Raw genomic sequence first — 20203 nt, 5'->3', positions numbered from 1 at the left:
GATTATTTAAGACTAATTAGTGAAAGATCATCATTGAGCCGTCTGTCTAAACAAAGCCTTACATCTGGGTCCCCAGAACCAGGATTGTAAAACACTGCTCTAGAATATAGATCAGTTCAGTAACCAATCAGTCAGCTTAACATCAGACTGGGGCGGTAACAGGAAATCATCACTTCTACATTATAAAGGACAGAAGTTAAAGGCAACAGATCAAAGTGAAAGTTGATCCTACACACCTTGAGGTAGTGCAGCAACAGTTCTCCAGTGGCCAGGTTGGAACAGTTAGGACCTGGAAAGTACAGATTACAATTAAACATTATGTAGAAGTACATTAGGTACTGCAGACTATATGCAGAGCATTCTGAAATGAGATCAGTCTCCAGCTTCAGTCATTGTAGCCATCCAGCGGGCCAAGGACTGGCTCCAAGCCTCCCACCCAGACACCCTCCCTCCAGGCAGGCAGCCCACCTTACCCCTGCCCCTTAACCAAGAGCAGGCTTGTCAGTGTCTGCCCAACCCACAGGAGGACCGATGGGAAACCTGGGTTGATGCCAGCCACAGAGCACCGGACAGAAGCCAACCAACTGTCATGTGCATCCATCATCACGTACAGCATTCCAGAATGTTCCATGTGGTGGGTGTGCGCTGTAGTTATGTGTTCATGGGAATTGTAGTTCACTCAGTGACATTAATGAGTATGTAGAAGGTAGGTGGAGTTGGTAGCAAGTCCAAGAGGTGGAGGGTCAGTGAGTGAAGATGCTGTCAAAACAAAATCATACACACCTTCCTGAAGACTGCAGACCCACAAGGACAAACTGGGGAGGAGAGTTGAGGGATTATTAAGTGATGTTGTAAGAACTAGTGGTCGACATTAGATCAGTCTACAGCATTATCTAATCCTGGGGACCCACCACTCCTCTGGGTCCCCAGAACACACTGCTGTAGTGGAGATCAGTTCAGTAACCAATCAGTCAGCTGAACATCAGACTGGGGCGGTAACAGGAAATCATCACTTCTACATTATAAAGGACAGAAGTTAAGTGGATCATACACACCTTGAGGTAGTTCAGTAACAGGCATCTTCTAGTGACCAGTCTGGTACCACCATCAGGACCTGAAGGAGAGGAGGCTAAATAAACATGCTGAACAGCAGGACATTAAAGACTGCTTTATTGGCTGATAGATCAGAGGGGTAACCAATCAGCTGGGGAGGTAACACAACTATCTGAAAGACAACTGATCCTAGACCAGCACTACCACCCTGAGAGACGAAATATGGGAGTGCTGACAAGGGCCCTGTACTACATCAGGACACTAGTTATTTGGAAGTCAGTATCCTAACTTCAATCCTGCTTCAACTGTATTGATGGTACTGCAAGAAACAGTAAATAAACTGACTACATTCTGAGTGGCCCATCCACCTCAGTGATTTGTGCTGCGACTAGCATTTCATGAATGATCTTGCATCTACTTCTTGATCTTAAATCTAATGGCGGCCATTTTGGATCAACAACGCAGAGCCAACAGCCATTTTGTGTGAGTCTCTGGTCCCATCAGACAGTTGGTAACCCCAACCAGCTGTCCCCTTTCTGCCCTGGCAACGCCAGTGGGTCCACCTTTGCAGGTTCTGTCGTCGACGCAGGGCGTAAGACGCGTGCGGGTGTCATCAGCAGGAGCCAGAGTCACCATGACTACCAAACAGCAACTGTTCACCCTTGTTTGCAGTGAGTATTAACACTAGACTGGTTATAGCTTGTGGCTAAGGCAGAGGCTCTGGTTAAGATACAATGACTAGATTCATTTCACATGACAATAACCAAACGTACTCATTAACCAAAACTCACCAGTCTAGTTGGCATCACGGCTCCCTGTTCAGCCACATACAGAGGAAACCTAAGACAAAAGCTTCAAGATAATCTCTGGGTGGGGACCAGATACCAGGCAGGCACAAGGAGGGGGTTAGACATAACATATGTAGCCTTTATGACAGGGTTACGTAGCCCTCTGCTGAAGTCAGCTATTCCTTTTCTCAACAGGAGTTCAGACGAACGAGATTCCAAAGAGAATATTCATCATGTTCAGCAGAGGGATAGCTCAAACTGCAAACAAACTGTAAACAGCTAAACCTGCCAAGTAAAAAATGTTGTATAGAAATGTTTTGTACATAATAAAATAATATTTAAAAAGGAAATCAAACTTCACATTGAACTACCACTTCTAGGACATATTAAAGACTGGTGTTAAAATATCCATTTAGACTGGATGGATCCATACCTGCATAGATAAGGCTCCATCTCAATTTCCACCTAAAATAACATACCCAAATCTAACTGCCTGTAGCTCAGGACCTGAAGAAAGGATATGCTGATTCTTGATACTATTTGAAAGGAACCACTTTGAAGTTTGTGGAGGGATGAGAATAATGCAGGACAATATAACACCATAGTAAAAGATAACAGAAAAAAAAACATTGCTTTTCTATATTTTTTGTTGTCCACAACAGGGTAACAATGTGTGTGCAAAGTTACATTCAAGAATGACAGAACTACATAATATTTAGTATGAAGTTTTCCAGGTTTCCCTCACGAGTTTCCCCAAAATGTACCCAAGTGGCCAAACTGGTCCATTTAAAAGTACATACCTATAGAGAAGATACTAAAATGCTTTAATAATAAAACTAAGTTTACACACTCCCAGGAATGTCATACAGAATGGATCATTAGCATCCCTATATAAAAGTTACTAACAGGAGATAAGACGAGAACGCTGATCCAATGCCTCCCAAAACACAGAAGTGAAGTATTTAAGATAAACGGCCAAGTTAGCAGCCAACGCTGCTCTAATGTCAGAAGTGTACACACCACAAACAAAGGGAGAAAAAACATATTTACAATTACAGTATTTAGAACACCCACAGTCCTCTACACCAGATTGAGCTGCTGATGCCAAGACCCATAGCAGTCTCTCTCTGTTGTAAAGCAGAGGGTAACAGCACAAGTAGTGCAGGTGATGGGAGATTTCATTTTGCACACAGAACAACGACGCCTCCATGCTGAGCCCTTTTGGCCCTGAGGCACATTCAGGTCTGCAGTGATGTATTTTGGAAGGTGAACATCACTGGAGGCAAGAGAAGAGAGGACAGAGGTAGAGGGGACAGAGGTAGAGGGGACAGAGGTAGAGGGGACAGAGGTAGAGGGGACAGAGGTAGAGGGGACAGAAGGTGCTGCAGTGGACTTTGTGCCGTAGTCAGCAAGCTCCTGGATGAGCAGCTCTCTGAAGGCTAGCTGTGTCATGGGGGTCTTTCCACAGATCCTAGCCATTTCCTTCTGGAGGATGAATGCATTCACCACAGCAATGTCGATGAAGTGATAGAACAATGTCTTGTACCATTTCATTGTCTTGTGGAGAACATTGTAGTAGCCTATGAGAGCATCAGACAGGTCCACACCTCCCATGCTCTTATTGTAATCCTTTACAGCAGCTGGAACGGGGACAGCTTTCTTGGTCCATGTCCCATTAGCGTCCTTCGCACGCCTGCCGATGTGATCGCCACTGTACGATTTGTGGATACTGGAGCACATGACCACCTCTCTGGCATCCATCCACTTTACAAAGAGCAGGTCATCTTTACGAATCCATCTCATGGTACCCCTTTCAGCCCTCTTAGGCATGTCGTTTACTTTTGTTTTGGGAAAACCCACTCCGTTGGGACGAATGGTTCCACAAGACCATACCTTCAGCTTCCTCAGGTCTGTAAACAGAGTAGGGCTTGTGTAAAAGTTATCCACAAACAGTTTGTAGCCCTTCCCCAGCAGTGGAAATTCCAATAATTTCATTACGGAATCATAACCAAGTCCCATACCGGTGGCTGAGATGGACTTCCCCTCATAAACAAAGAAATTCCAAGTGTAGGCACACGCAGAATCTGCCAAAACAAACAGTTTGTAACCCCATCTTGTTGGCTTGTTAGGCATATATTGTTTGATGCCAATTCTGGCCTTTGAGGCTACCATTCTCTCATCTATGGACAGGTTCTGGGCAGGCTGAAAATGGGTCTTGCAGGCCTCAACAATGCTGGAGTAGAGAGGTTTGATTTTGCAGAGCCTATCAAAGCTTGCTGTCCCCTTCTTCTTGTCATTGTTCTCGTCAGCTTGTGGGTCACTGATATGAAGCGCCCGCGAGACAGTCATAAACCTCTTACAAGACATGATAGTTGTGGGGAAAGGCAGTTGGTAGAGTCTTGAGCTTCTCCAGTAGTCCTTCAGGGTTTTCAACTTCACAACGCCCATATAAATGACCAGTGAGATGTAACAGTATAATTCTTCGATGGAAATGGGCTTCCATGCCTTTTTCTTGCCTGCATGCTTCTTAGCCCCATACTTGTTGGTGTTAGACAAAAGCAAACGAAGAACTGACAAGGAGAAAAACAGCTGGAAAAGATGAAGGGGGCTGTACTTTCCAGTCATGTCCAGCTGAGGTCCTGGCTGCCTTTTAGGTCTAAATATTGGTGGAAGTGGCTCCACATCATCCTCTAGCACAGTGCGCCAACGGTCCTCTCCCTCGGTTGAAGTTGCCGCTGGTACACTGGCCCTCCTCCGCTTCTGGTCTGGACTCATAACACCTCTAGATGGACGGGTGGGTGTGGAGCCAGAGACAGCAGCAGGGGTCAGACTGGAGGAACCACTTCCTATGTTTGAATCAGTGTGGGATGGACTTGAATGTGGTTTCTTTGGAGGTGGCTCCCACAGGTCATCAGAGTCTATACATCTATTGAGGATTAAAAAAATAAATAAAATGTTTAGAACAAGTTTCCTATTCCTTATTTTATTTAACCTTTATTTTAGCAGGGAGTGAGCACTGCGTCAATATATCAAATACACAGCACTCATCTATATTATATAGAGTATGGGGAACACAATCACTATAATGAAATATGTGGACCAACAGGCATTAAGACACTCAAAAACAACAGCATGTCATAGCCAACAGAAAACACACATAGGCTATGCTAATACATTATATGCCTCAGGTCCATATAACTATATAGAAATATCTCAAATGAATATGCAACCATTTAAACAACTGCATTAGCATGAGATGCAAAAACCTATTTTACTTACTGATCTAAAAGTGGATCTTCTCCTTCCAAAAACATTTCTTCCTCACTGGAATCAAAACTGTACTCACTCATGGAGTCCTCATCCATCAGTTCTATGTCACTCTCCCAGTCCATTTCTGCAATGTTCTCATCCAAATGTGTAAACTTGGATGTAGCTTTTCCACTAGTAGTAGCCATGTTTTCTTTTTTTAGTTTTGACAAAAGTTTGTAGAAGAGAACGAACCGCTGCGTATCATTAACTACCGTGAGTCCTGTTTGCTTTCACCAGAGAATGAACACTGTTGCCCACAGCCCTAGCATGATGGTTGTTTGTAGTACAAAAGGCGTTTACATGCTGCTGGAAAGCCCAGCTCATTGGCTATCTAGCTAGATTGTTTTCAAATGATATGTGGTCCTTGAACCAAGACTGTCAATCAAGTGGACACCGCTGGTCTCATTGGTGCCTAACGACGGCTTACCTTCATTAGGCTAATTGACGTGTTGTGTAGCCAATATGTCAGAGGTGAATGTATCAAACAAGTTGCATTGATAAGCGTTTTGTTGTTGTGCACTATCCCCAAACAATAGCATGGTATTTTGTCCCGCTGGAATAGCTACTGTAAATTAGATACTGCGGTTAGATTAACAAATATTTAAGCTTTGACGATATAAGACATGTCGATGTCCCGGAAAGTTGGCTGTTGTTTAGAATGCCTTTCTAGTCACATATTGAGCAGCAGCTGTCCAGATTTCAGGACACTGATCCTGTAGAGGTTTAAAAGCAGCCCAGAACAGCCATCTTGTTTCAGGACAGTCAACTGTAAAACAAACAAAAAAAATGTAGAGGACATTTAACTAGACTACTCAGCAGGGTGTCAGGTCATTTAACATCAACAGGAATTCAGACAAACGAGATTCCAAAAGGTTTATCATGTGGTTGCAGAGAACGATTCTTCTTCTGGGAAAGACCTCCCTTTCTAGTGCACTACTTCTGAATAGGGCCCTTAAAGCTCTGGTCAAAAGTAGTGCACTATAGAGGGTGCCATTTGGGACAGTTTCAGAAACACAACTTACCAGTATGTTGGAGTCCACGCTGCAATTCCACTGACCACAGCACCCAAACCCTGGAGAAGGAAAGGCAAACATTTTATTAGTTTGCCGATTGAGAAATACGATGACTAACTGCTGCATTTATATACAGTCACTCAGTAGTTCATGTCGTTTCACATCAGTTCAACCCGAGCTAAGTTTAACATCATTGGGACTGTAGCATGTCCCAGTAGCCATCTTGTATAGTTGGCCAGCCAAAAGGGGATAGTGAAAGAGTCTGCATCCAAAGTCACACCCTACTCCCTTTATAGTGCACAGGTCCTGGTCTATGGTAGTGCACTATAAAGGGAAGTAGAGTATCATTTCAAATGAAGCCAGTGTCTTGACATTTCACCAACCTGGATTTTCACAAAGTACATCAGTCTCGTGGTCTGGAATCAGGTATTCTAGAGAAGGAATCATAAAATAATGTTAGTTATGGTTTGGTTTCTATGAGAGGATAGGTTCTTAAATAGAGCCCATCAAATCAAAGAGTAGCTTAACAAATAAAATTATAATTGTCCCGTGTGGCTCAGTTTGCAACGCCAGGGTTGTGGGTTCGATTCCCACGGGGGACCAGTACGGAGAAAAAAAAATGTATGAAATGTATGCATTCACTACTGTAAGTCGCTCTGGATAAGAGTGTCTGCTAAATGACTAAAATATAAAAATGTAAATAATTATCTGACAAATGCTTGTCATTGAGGATTATAATTTACAGCCAGTCACTTATGAGCCAGTTAAATGCTGAACATCCGGAGGACTTTATGTCAGAGTCCAGTATGAGGTAAATTAAAGGTAGTTTTGCTAACTAAAGCTAGCACGAAGACTAGCCCCATTCCGTACAAATGTGCACAACCGCGACATTCAAACGAGGCTGCAAAGAAAACTAATTTGACTGTGTTGACATCAAAATCTGGGGTGTGAAATACGTTTCTATTCAAGCGTTGATTGACATGGTAATGGATGTAACGTACAGCACACATAAAGCAACTAATTCTGTCTTACAGCCTCTCTCCACCAGGTGTAGAACTTCACTCACCGTTTGAAAACAAGGGACAGGATAAGGGGGATACCTAGTCATTTTTTGCGCGAGTGTTGCAAAATAGATTCAAAAATGTATGTTATTCAATTATTGCACCCACACTGCTCAAGCACGTCAATCAGCGTCTGCGGTGCCAAGGGGAAAAATAGGAGTCATTCCTACTTCTGACGCAGACGCGCTTCAAGTCCTGGGGAGACAAAATACATGTATGCACGATGGCGCCCCTGCGCAGCCGGTTTGGTTCCCGTGTCACCCAATAGGTTTAGCTTCCCCACCCGCCATTTTTAAAAAGACCCAACGGAGCTCATCGCCTTCTTGAATCATGCAGAGGTGGGCATCATGAAGGCCTCGTCATTGATTTTGTTGGAAAGGGGAGAAATTGCGCTTTATAAATGGTATTGATATTACAGCTGATCTGGAAGTATTACGTTTTTTGGGCGCTAAAATATGGTCAAATGTATGGACCAGCGCGACGTAAAAAAGTGAGTTAGTTTACGTTACAACTTTTGACCAGAGCAATGTTCATTTTATTTAACTAGGCAAGTAACTTAAGAACAAATTAGTATTTACTATGATGGCCTACCAAAAAGCCTCCTGGGGGAGGGGAACTGGGATTTTTGATTTTATATATTTGAGTAACGTTATTGTGTATTCTGCATCACATCAACCTGCCTCTAGCAACTTACCCTGAAAATTAGTTGGCAACACTGGCCACACCACTACATAAAGAGAGAGCTAAAACAGAGCATGGTAGCACCACTACATAGAGAGAGAGCTAAAACAGAACATGGTAGCACCACTACATAAAGAGAGAGCTAAAACAGAGCATGGTAGCACCACTACATAAAGAGAGAGCTAAAACAGAGCATGGTAGCACCACTACATAAAGAGAGAGCTAAAACAGAGCATGGTAGCACCACTACATAAAGAGAGAGCTAAAACAGAGCATGGTAGCACCACTACATAAAGAGAGAGCTAAAACAGAGCATGGTAGCACCACTACATAAAGAGAGAGCTAAAACAGAGCATGGTAGCACCACTACATAAAGAGAGAGCTAAAACAGAGCATGGTAGCACCACTACACAGAGAGAGAGCTAAAACAGAGCATGGTAGAATCACCACATGACAACGTGCAGGCATATAAAACCCGACATTGATATCGTCGCTAAAGGAACCTCATTTCCAATACAGTGAACTACTTTTGACCAGATCAACGTTAATCAGTAGTAAACTATTGAGAATAAGGTGCCATTAGCGCAGCAACGACAGTCGAATCAGGGGCCAAATGCTACTCAGAATCTGATCATTTTCTTCTTCAAAGTCTGATTCGGTAAGAGAGTGATGGTGGTCACTTCTCCTACCTGGAAAGCTAGCCTACTAGCTAACACCAACATGACACGTGGTAAGCTAGGAGATAACAAAAACCACCAAACTAGCCAGTTGGCAAACTAACGCTTGTATCGTTTTACTGCCGCTAAAGTGAGTGATTGTACCATGCATGGCAGACATTTCAGTAATATGCAGCTTACCTGAGAGGCATATTCTCTACCGAGTCGTCAGCATCATGAGAGGAGAAAATGAAAAAGTTTACACAGACGGAGGAGAATGAAAATCCATGAATGACCAGATGTCGCTGTTCCTCCTCCTCCTCCTCCTTCTTCTATGGTATAATGGCGTTCACAACAATTAAATGTGCATTCCGTCACCTACTGGGCGGGTGGATAAAAAGGAAAACATTTGGGTAAAAATAAATAAAATATCATACAAACTACCAAAACAGAAATTAACTAAATAAAATCAACCTGCCTTTCTGTAAAAAACTCATTCTAATCAGGTACAACACAGCCTCAGAAGCCTCCTGTGAGGGCAGGACATTTCCTGGTGACAAAAGTCCTTGTATTTTCTGCGAAATCTTCTCTGGCTGCAGAAGATATAATGATAACCAGCTTCTTGGACTTCTTGGACACTTGTCCTGTACAATTGATCACTGTGGCTATAAATGCTACAAAATCCACCTTCACAATGAGTTTATCCAGATCAACCGATTGATAGTTTGTGTATGTATTGATATGTAGGCTACGTTTGCCTTTTTAAAAATGTATGTAGTTCTGTCCTTGAGCTGTTCTTGTCTAATGATGTTCTGTATTATGCCATTCTGTATTATGTTTCATGTTTTGTTTGGACCACAGGAAGAGTAGCTGCTTCTTTTGCAACAGCTGATGGGGATCCTAATAAACTACCAAATACTTAAAACACTAGCAACTGGTTGCAATACATCCACTGCCATAGCTTCAACTTCTTGCCCCTTTGACTCTCTTCACAGCCTCCACATAGGAGATCCGCTGAGCAGCCCTGATCTTTGGCACCTTGACCTCCTTCACCCGAACAGGGCACTCAAGGAAGTCCGGAGTATGATACCCACCACAGATGCAACATTTTCCATTCACAGATTCTTCAATATCAGCCTTCTCTCGTCTGCTAACGTTTGACACGTGACCATATCCTTTACAATTTCCATACTGTAATGGTTTAGACACAAATGATGTTTCACACCTACGAGAACAGAGTACCCCCCCCTATATATACACACACGCACGCACACACAGACACACACAAAGACACACACACACACTCCCACACAATTTATGTGTTTTTATCATTGTTGGGTTGGAAATACATTGGTTGATAACTTTGATTTCATGTCTAATACTTGTATTCATCTATTTGTGTGTGTGTGTGTGTGTGTGTGTGTGTGTGTGTGTGTGTGTGTGTGTGTGTGTGTGGGCCCTGGGCCTGGATGACATTAAGACCCACCACTGGTGTATCATCGGCTGCAGTGCTGTGACAGGAGAGAACCTACTGACCGGAGTAGACTGGCTACTGGATGACATCGCTGCACGCGTCTTCACTGCAGATTAACATCCTGGGTGTGCATTAATAAAACGCATCTGAAGAAGCTTCAGTGTTTCTCAACCTCCGCTCTGTGGGATGTTGTTTTCTGATACAAATTCTTCTATGTTTAAGATAATGACTAAAGTACTCCACCCTGAAACCATATAATTGTATGAAATGTGTTAGAGTCATAATCCAATAATGTGTGTGACTAGGCCATTGTGTTACCATTTCGCAATATGAGCTACGTATAGTTGAGACATTCAAGGACAACTGAACTGTCAACTTGTGATATCGGTGAAACTAATAACTGGAAAGAGGCCTCCTCACCCTAGGGAGGAGAAAAACTGTTAGAAAAGGCTAGGCTTGCAGAAGATGATGAAACATGTTGCAGAAGGGTGATAAACAATGTATGTGAACTTTGGAAAAATACAGCCCGCCTAATGAGAGCTGGAGTTTCTACTGATGTGAGTTCATTTGTGTGTGTGTGTGCTATAAAAAGATTGTGTTCTCATTTTGATGACAGAGCGCTCTCTGAATAAAGAGTTGATCTATTGAGGACTGGGACTTGGTCTAATTCTTTATTAACCAGAGCCTTACAACCTCTGAGAATTGGTCAAAGCTATAAAATAGTTCAGTTAGAACATTGGGATAAAACATTCTCGTGACATTTGCTGACAACTTAATCAGTTCTATAATGCTAGTTTTTAGGGGAAGTTTCCCGGACACAGATTTCAAAGCAATTCATGGCTATAGATGTGAGTGCTACAGGTCGGTAGTCATTTAGGCAGGTTACCTTAGTGTTCTTGGGCACAGGGGCTATGGTGGCTGCTTGAAACATGTTGGTATTACAGACTCGGTCAGGGACAGGTTGAAAATGTCGATGAAGACACTTGCTAGTTGGCCAGCGCATGCTCGGAGGACACGTCCTGGTAATCCATCTGGCCCAGCGGCCTTGTGAATATTGACCTGTTTAAAGGTCTTACTCACATTGGCTGTGGAGAGCGCGACCACACAGTCGTCTGGAACAGATGATGCTCTCATGCATGTTTCAGTGTTACTTTCAACGAAGTGAGCAGATAAGTTATTTATCCCGTCTGGTAGGCTCGTGTCACTGGGCAGCTCTCGGCTGTGCTTCCCTTTGTTTTCTTTAATTGTTTGCAAGCCCTGCCACATTCGAACGAACGTAGGAGCCGATGTAGTACGATTCCATCTTAGTCCTGTATTGACGCTTGGCCTGTTTGACGGTTCATCGGAGGGCATAGCAGGATTTCTTATAAGCTTCCAGGTTAGAGTCCCGCTCCTTGAAAGCGGCAGCTCTATCCTTTAGCTCAGTGCGAATGTTGCATGTAATCCATGGATTCTGGTTGGGGTATGTAATGTTGAAGCCTGAAGTTTACATACACTTAGGTTGGAGTCATTAAAACTCGTTTTTCAACCACTCCACAAATTTCTTGTTTACAAATTATAGTTTTGGCAAGTCGGTTAGGACATCTACTTTGTGCATGACACAAGTAATTTTTCCAACAATTGTGTACAGACAGAATATTACATTTATAATTCACTGTATCACAATTCCAGTGGGTCAGAAGTTTACATACACTAAGTTGACTGTGCCTTTAAACAGCTTGGAAAATTCCAGAAAATTATGTCATGGCTTTAGAAGCTTCTGATAGGCTAAATTACATCATTTTAGTCAATTGGATGTGTACCTGTGGATGTATTTCAAGGCCTACCTTCAAACTCAGTGCCTCTTTGCTTGACATCACTGGAAAATCAAAAGAAATCAGCCAAGACCTCAGAAAAAAAATGTAGACCTCCACAAGTCTGGTTCATCTTTGGGAGCAATTTCCAAACGCCTGAAGGTACCATGTTCATCTGTACAAACAACAGTTCGCAAGTATAAACACCATGGGGCCACGCAGCCGTCATGCCGCTCAGGAAGGAGACGCGTTCTGTCTCCTAGAGATGAACGTACTTTGGTGCGAAAAGTGCAAATCAATCCCAGAACAACAGCAGGACCTTGTGAAGATGCTTGAGGAAACAGGTACAAAAATATCCACAGTAAAACGAGTCCTATATCGACATAACCTGAAAGGCCGCTCAGCAAAGAAGAAGCCACTGCTCCAAAACCGCCATAAAAAAGCCAGACCAAAGTTTGCAACTGCACATGGGGACAAAGATCGTACTTTTGGAGAAATGTCCTCTGGTCTGATGAAACAAAAATAGAACTGCTTGGCCATAATGACCATCATTATGTTTGGAGGAAAAAGAGGGAGGCTTGCAAGCTGAAGAACACCTTCCCAACCGTGAAGCACGGGGGTGGCAGCATCATGTTGTGGGGGTGCTTTGCTGCAGGAGGTACTGGTGCACTTCACAAAATAGATGGCATCATGAGGAAATAAAGTTATGTGGATATATTGAAGCAACATCTCAAGACATCAGTCAGGAAGTTTAAGTTTGGTCGCAAATGGGTCTTCCAAATGGACAAATGACCCCAAGCATACTTCCAAAGTTGTGAGAAAATGCCTTAAGGACAACAAAGTCAAGGTATTGGAGTGGCCATCACAAAGCCCTGACCTCAATCCTATAGAAAATTTGTGGGCAGAACTGAAAAAGCGTGTGCGAGCAAGGAGGCCTACAAACCTGACTCAGTTACACCAGCTCTGTCAGGAGGAATGGGCGAAAAATCACCCAACTTATTGTGGGAAGCTTGTGGAAGGCTACCCTAAACATTTGACCCAAGTTAAACAATTTAAAGGCAATGCTACCAAATACTAACTAAGTGTATGTAAACTTCTGACCCCCTGGGAATGTGATGAAATAAATAATTCTCTACTATTATTCTGACATTTCACATTCTTAAAATAAAGTGGTGATCCTAACTGACCTATGACAGGGAATTTTCACTAGGATTAAATGTCACGAATTGTGAAAAACTGAGTTTAAATGTAGTTGGCAAAGGTGAATGAAAACTTCTGACTTCAACTGTATATGTTTTGACCATGACAGTTTACAATCTAAGGCAAAGCCAAGTCATTTAGTCTTCTCAACTTGTTCAACAGCCACACCATTCATTACCAGATTCAGCTGAGGTCTAGAACTTAAGGAATGATTTGTACCAAATACAGTGCTCTTGGTTATAGATTTAATATATAAGAAACATTCATGTTTACATAGTCAACTTACACACAGCTCTGACACACACACTTATCCCACCAGACATGCCACCAGGGGTCTTTTCACAGTCCCCAAATCCAAAACAAATTCAAGGAAGCGTACAGTATTATATAGAGCCCTTATTGTATGGAACTTCCTTCTCATGTTGCTCAAATAAACATCAAACCTGGTCTCAAAAAACAGATAAAGCAACACCTAGCGGCACAACGCCTCTCCCCTATTTGACCTAGATAGTGTGTGTATGTATTGATATGTAGGCTACATGTGCCTTTTAAAAAATGTATGTAGTTCTGCCCTTGAGCTATTGATGTTCTGTATTATGCCATTCTGTATTATGTTTCATGTTTTGTTTGGACCCCGGGAAGAGTAGCTGCTGCTTTTGCAACAGCTAATGGGGATCCTAATAAAATACCAAATACTTTATTATATTCAGTCACCCCACCATGGCTAGTGTTGGTGTGTAACTGTTAAATTCAGTCACCCCACCATGGTTAGTGTTGGTGTGTAACTGTATATTAAATTCAGTCACCCCACCATGGTTAGTGTTGGTGTGTATATATTAAATTCAGTCACCCCACCATGGTTAGTGTTGGTGTGTAACTGTTAAATTCAGTCACCCCACCATGGTTAGTGTTGGTGTGTAACTGTTAAATTCAGTCACCCCACCATGGTTAGTGTTGGTGTATAACTGTATATTAAATTCAGTCACCCCACCATGGTTAGTGTTGGTGTATCACTGATTATTAAATTCAGTCACACCATCATGGTTAGTGTTGGTGTGTAACTGTATATTAAATTCAGTCACCCCACCATGGTTAGTGTTGGTGTATAACTGTATATTAAATTCAGTCACCCCACCATGGTTAGTGTTGGTGTGTAACGGTTTGACTTCATGTCTTGAAAAGGTTTTAATTTCATCACTACAGATTAATACCATAAAATACAGTTTTCCAGGGAGTTCTAGAAACCAGTTGAAGGAAAACTCCATCCAAAAACTATTTTTGGTATTTGTTTCATTAGTCCATTGTGACATAGTCCCAAAATATTTTGCTTGTCAGCAATCAACTTCAAGATATGTCACTTTCAAAATACAGAAATCCCCATTTGATGCATTTTGCAAATACCAAAAGACCGTATTTGGGTGTAATTTTCTTGTAAGGAAAGCATGCACCAGTCAGGTGAAAGGTTATTTGGCACCATGTCCAATGCCACCCAGCATGGTTAGTGTTGGTGTGTAACTGCTAAATTCAGTCACCCCAACATGGTTAGTGTTGGTGTATAACTGTATATTAAATTCAGTCACACCACCATGGTTAGTGTTGGTGTATAACTGTATATTAAATTCAGTCACACCACCATGGTTAGTGTTGGTGTATAACTGTATATTAAATTCATTCACACCACCATGCTTAGTGTTGGTGTATAACTGTATATTAAATTCAGTCACACCACCATGGTTAGTGTTGGTGTATAATTCTATATTAAATTCAGTCACCCCACCATGGTTAGTGTTGGTGTGTAACTGCTAAATTCAGTCACCCCACCATGGTTATTGTTGGTGTGTAACTGTATATTAAATTCAGTCACCCCACCATGGTTAGTGTTGGTGTGTAACTGTATATTAAATTCAGTCACCCCACCATGGTTAGTGTTGGTGTATAACTGTATATTAAATTCAGTCACACCACCATGGTTAGTGTTGGTGTATAATTAGATATTAAATTCAGTCACACCATGGTTAGTGTTGGTGTATAACTGTATATTAAATTCAGTCACACCACCATGGTTAGTGTTGGTGTATAACTGTATATTAAATTCAGTCACACCACCATGGTTAGTGTTGGTGTATAATTCTATATTAAATTCAGTCACCCCACCATGGTTAGTGTTTGTGTATAACTGTATATTAAATTCAGTCACCCCACCATGGTTAGTGTTGGTGTGTAACTGTATATTAAATTCAGTCACACCACCATGGTTAGTGTTGGTGTATAACTGTATATTAAATTCAGTCACCCCACCATGGTTAGTGTTGGTGTATAACTGTATATTAAATTCAGTCACCCCACCATGGTTAGTGTTGGTGTGTAACTGTATATTAAATTCAGTCACACCACCATGGTTAGTGTTGGTGTATAACTGTATATTAAATTCAGTCACCCCACCATGGTTAGTGTTGGTGTGTAACTGTTAAATTCAGTCACCCCACCATGGTTAGTGTTGGTGTATAACTGTATATTAAATTCAGTCACCCCACCATGGTTAGTGTTGGTGTATCACTGATTATTAAATTCAGTCACACCATCATGGTTAGTGTTGGTGTGTAACTGTATATTAAATTCAGTCACCCCACCATGGTTAGTGTTGGTGTATAACTGTATATTAAATTCAGTCACCCCACCATGGTTAGTGTTGGTGTGTAACGGTTTGACTTCATGTCTTGAAAAGGTTTTAATTTCATCACTACAGATTAATACCATAAAATACAGTTTTCCAGGGAGTTCTAGAAACCAGTTGAAGGAAAACTCCATCCAAAAACTATTTTTGGTATTTGTTTCATTAGTCCATTGTGACATAGTCCCAAAATATTTTGCTTGTCAGCAATCAACTTCAAGATATGTCACTTTCAAAATACAGAAATCCCCATTTGATGCATTTTGCAAATACCAAAAGACCGTATTTGGGTGTAATTTTCTTGTAAGGAAAGCATGCACCAGTCAGGTGAAAGGTTATTTGGCACCATGTCCAATGCCACCCAGCATGGTTAGTGTTGGTGTGTAACTGCTAAATTCAGTCACCCCAACATGGTTAGTGTTGGTGTATAACTGTATATTAAATTCAGTCACACCACCATGGTTAGTGTTGGTGTATAACTGTATATTAAATTCAGTCACACCACCATGGTTAGTGTTGGTGTATAACTGTATATTAAATTCATTCACACCACCATGCTTAGTGTTGGTGTATAACTGTATATTAAATTCAGTCACACCACCATGGTTAGTGTTGGTGTATAATTCTATATTAAATTCAGTCACCCCACCATGGTTAGTGTTGGTGTGTAACTGCTAAATTCAGTCACCCCACCATGGTTATTGTTGGTGTGTAACTGTATATTAAATTCAGTCACCCCACCATGGTTAGTGTTGGTGTGTAACTGTATATTAAATTCAGTCACCCCACCATGGTTAGTGTTGGTGTATAACTGTATATTAAATTCAGTCACACCACCATGGTTAGTGTTGGTGTATAATTAGATATTAAATTCAGTCACACCATGGTTAGTGTTGGTGTATAACTGTATATTAAATTCAGTCACACCACCATGGTTAGTGTTGGTGTATAACTGTATATTAAATTCAGTCACACCACCATGGTTAGTGTTTGTGTATAACTGTATATTAAATTCAGTCACCCCACCATGGTTAGTGTTGGTGTGTAACTGTATATTAAATTCAGTCACACCACCATGGTTAGTGTTGGTGTATAACTGTATATTAAATTCAGTCACCCCACCATGGTTAGTGTTGGTGTATAACTGTATATTAAATTCAGTCACCCCACCATGGTTAGTGTTGGTGTGTAACTGTATATTAAATTCAGTCACACCACCATGGTTAGTGTTGGTGTATAACTGTATATTAAATTCAGTCACCCCACCATGGTTAGTGTTGGTGTATAACTGTATATTAAATTCAGTCACCCCACCATGGTTAGTGTTGGTGTGTAACGGTTTGACTTCATGTCTTGAAAAGGTTTTAATTTCATCACTACAGATTAATACCATAAAATACAGTTTTCCAGGGAGTTCTAGAAACCAGTTGAAGGAAAACTCCATCCAAAAACTATTTTTGGTATTTGTTTCATTAGTCCATTGTGACATAGTCCCAAAATATTTTGCTTGTCAGCAATCAACTTCAAGATATGTCACTTTCAAAATACAGAAATCCCCATTTGATGCATTTTGCAAATACCAAAAGACCGTATTTGGGTGTAATTTTCTTGTAAGGAAAGCATGCACCAGTCAGGTGAAAGGTTATTTGGCACCATGTCCAATGCCACCCAGCATGGTTAGTGTTGGTGTGTAACTGCTAAATTCAGTCACCCCAACATGGTTAGTGTTGGTGTATAACTGTATATTAAATTCAGTCACACCACCATGGTTAGTGTTGGTGTATAACTGTATATTAAATTCAGTCACACCACCATGGTTAGTGTTGGTGTATAACTGTATATTAAATTCATTCACACCACCATGCTTAGTGTTGGTGTATAACTGTATATTAAATTCAGTCACACCACCATGGTTAGTGTTGGTGTATAATTCTATATTAAATTCAGTCACCCCACCATGGTTAGTGTTGGTGTGTAACTGCTAAATTCAGTCACCCCACCATGGTTATTGTTGGTGTGTAACTGTATATTAAATTCAGTCACCCCACCATGGTTAGTGTTGGTGTGTAACTGTATATTAAATTCAGTCACCCCACCATGGTTAGTGTTGGTGTATAATTAGATATTAAATTCAGTCACACCATGGTTAGTGTTGGTGTATAACTGTATATTAAATTCAGTCACACCACCATGGTTAGTGTTGGTGTATAACTGTATATTAAATTCAGTCACACCACCATGGTTAGTGTTTGTGTATAACTGTATATTAAATTCAGTCACCCCACCATGGTTAGTGTTGGTGTGTAACTGTATATTAAATTCAGTCACACCACCATGGTTAGTGTTGGTGTATAACTGTATATTAAATTCAGTCACCCCACCATGGTTAGTGTTGGTGTATAACTGTATATTAAATTCAGTCACCCCACCATGGTTAGTGTTGGTGTGTAACTGTATATTAAATTCAGTCACACCACCATGGTTAGTGTTGGTGTATAACTGTATATTAAATTCAGTCACCCCACCATGGTTAGTGTTGGTGTATAACTGTATATTAAATTCAGTCACCCCACCATGGTTAGTGTTGGTGTGTAACGGTTTGACTTCATGTCTTGAAAAGGTTTTAATTTCATCACTACAGATTAATACCATAAAATACAGTTTTCCAGGGAGTTCTAGAAACCAGTTGAAGGAAAACTCCATCCAAAAACTATTTTTGGTATTTGTTTCATTAGTCCATTGTGACATAGTCCCAAAATATTTTGCTTGTCAGCAATCAACTTCAAGATATGTCACTTTCAAAATACAGAAATCCCCATTTGATGCATTTTGCAAATACCAAAAGACCGTATTTGGGTGTAATTTTCTTGTAAGGAAAGCATGCACCAGTCAGGTGAAAGGTTATTTGGCACCATGTCCAATGCCACCCAGCATGGTTAGTGTTGGTGTGTAACTGCTAAATTCAGTCACCCCAACATGGTTAGTGTTGGTGTATAACTGTATATTAAATTCAGTCACACCACCATGGTTAGTGTTGGTGTATAACTGTATATTAAATTCAGTCACACCACCATGGTTAGTGTTGGTGTATAACTGTATATTAAATTCATTCACACCACCATGCTTAGTGTTGGTGTATAACTGTATATTAAATTCAGTCACACCACCATGGTTAGTGTTGGTGTATAATTCTATATTAAATTCAGTCACCCCACCATGGTTAGTGTTGGTGTGTAACTGCTAAATTCAGTCACCCCACCATGGTTATTGTTGGTGTGTAACTGTATATTAAATTCAGTCACCCCACCATGGTTAGTGTTGGTGTGTAACTGTATATTAAATTCAGTCACCCCACCATGGTTAGTGTTGGTGTATAACTGTATATTAAATTCAGTCACACCACCATGGTTAGTGTTGGTGTATAATTAGATATTAAATTCAGTCACACCATGGTTAGTGTTGGTGTATAACTGTATATTAAATTCAGTCACACCACCATGGTTAGTGTTGGTGTATAACTGTATATTAAATTCAGTCACACCACCATGGTTAGTGTTGGTGTATAATTCTATATTAAATTCAGTCACCCCACCATGGTTAGTGTTTGTGTATAACTGTATATTAAATTCAGTCACCCCACCATGGTTAGTGTTGGTGTGTAACTGTATATTAAATTCAGTCACACCACCATGGTTAGTGTTGGTGTATAACTGTATATTAAATTCAGTCACCCCACCATGGTTAGTGTTGGTGTATAACTGTATATTAAATTCAGTCACCCCACCATGGTTAGTGTTGGTGTGTAACTGTATATTAAATTCAGTCACACCACCATGGTTAGTGTTGGTGTATAACTGTATATTAAATTCAGTCACCCCACCATGGTTAGTGTTGGTGTATAACTGTATATTAAATTCAGTCACCCCACCATGGTTGGTGTTGGTGTATAACTGTATATTAAATTCAGTCACACCACCATGGTTAGTGTTGGTGTGTAACTGTATATTAAATTCAGTCACCCCACCATGGTTAGTGTTGGTGTATAACTGTATATTAAATTCAGTCACCCCACCATGGTTAGTGTTGGTGTGTAACTGTATATTAAATTCAGTCACCCCACCATGGTTAGTGTTGGTGTGTAACGGTTTGACTTCATGTCTTGAAAAGGTTTTAATTTCATCACTACAGAATAATACCATAAAATACAGTTTCAGGGAGTTCTAGAAACCAGTTGAAGGAAAACTCCATCCAAAAAACATATTTTGGTATTTGTTTCATTAGTCCATTGTGACATAGTCCCAAAATGTTTTGCTTGTCAGCAATCAACTTCAAGATATGTCACTTTCAAAATACAGAAATCCCCATTTGATGCATTTTGCAAACACCGTATTTGGGTGTAATTTTCTTGTAAGGAAAGCATGCACCAGTCAGGTGAAAGGTTATTTGGCACCACGTCCAATGTCAGACGAAGACCTTTTTAATGCCACAGAAAATACCATCCATC

The 20203-nt window shown here is 40.9% G+C and overlaps 1 long non-coding RNA gene and 4 other non-coding genes across 6 annotated transcripts; 1 reads left to right on the top strand and 4 right to left on the bottom strand.

Moving 5' to 3' along the window:
- Nucleotides 1–110: 110 nt before the first annotated feature.
- Nucleotides 111–180, bottom strand: LOC123728837 (small nucleolar RNA SNORD31). The gene has a single exon (XR_006760609.2). It is a non-coding gene; the product is annotated as a small nucleolar RNA SNORD31 (small nucleolar RNA).
- A 770-nt stretch (nt 181–950) lies between these two features.
- LOC123728842 (small nucleolar RNA SNORD31) lies at nt 951–1020 on the bottom strand. The gene has a single exon (XR_006760614.1). It is a non-coding gene; the product is annotated as a small nucleolar RNA SNORD31 (small nucleolar RNA).
- A 528-nt stretch (nt 1021–1548) lies between these two features.
- Nucleotides 1549–1675, bottom strand: LOC123728855 (small nucleolar RNA SNORD22). Its single transcript, XR_006760627.2, has one exon. It is a non-coding gene; the product is annotated as a small nucleolar RNA SNORD22 (small nucleolar RNA).
- Nucleotides 1676–2008: 333 nt separating this feature from the next.
- Nucleotides 2009–2080, bottom strand: LOC123728828 (small nucleolar RNA SNORD30). The gene has a single exon (XR_006760600.1). It is a non-coding gene; the product is annotated as a small nucleolar RNA SNORD30 (small nucleolar RNA).
- Nucleotides 2081–7268: 5188 nt separating this feature from the next.
- Nucleotides 7269–10686, top strand: LOC145861794 (uncharacterized). 2 transcript variants are annotated; one of them, XR_014381477.1, is made up of 3 exons: nt 7272–7714; nt 9557–9642; nt 10042–10686. It is a non-coding gene; the product is annotated as an uncharacterized LOC145861794 (long non-coding RNA). The 2 variants fall into 2 exon arrangements; XR_014381476.1 differs by having other exon boundaries at nt 7269–7714; nt 9557–10686.
- Nucleotides 10687–20203: the final 9517 nt, after the last annotated feature.

Source organism: Salmo salar, chromosome 18 (assembly GCF_965601325.2).
Source record: "Salmo salar chromosome 18, fSalSal1, whole genome shotgun sequence".
In the NCBI taxonomy this organism is placed as follows: Eukaryota; Metazoa; Chordata; class Actinopteri; order Salmoniformes; family Salmonidae; genus Salmo; species Salmo salar.
This window is presented reverse-complemented; position numbering and strand designations above follow the sequence as displayed.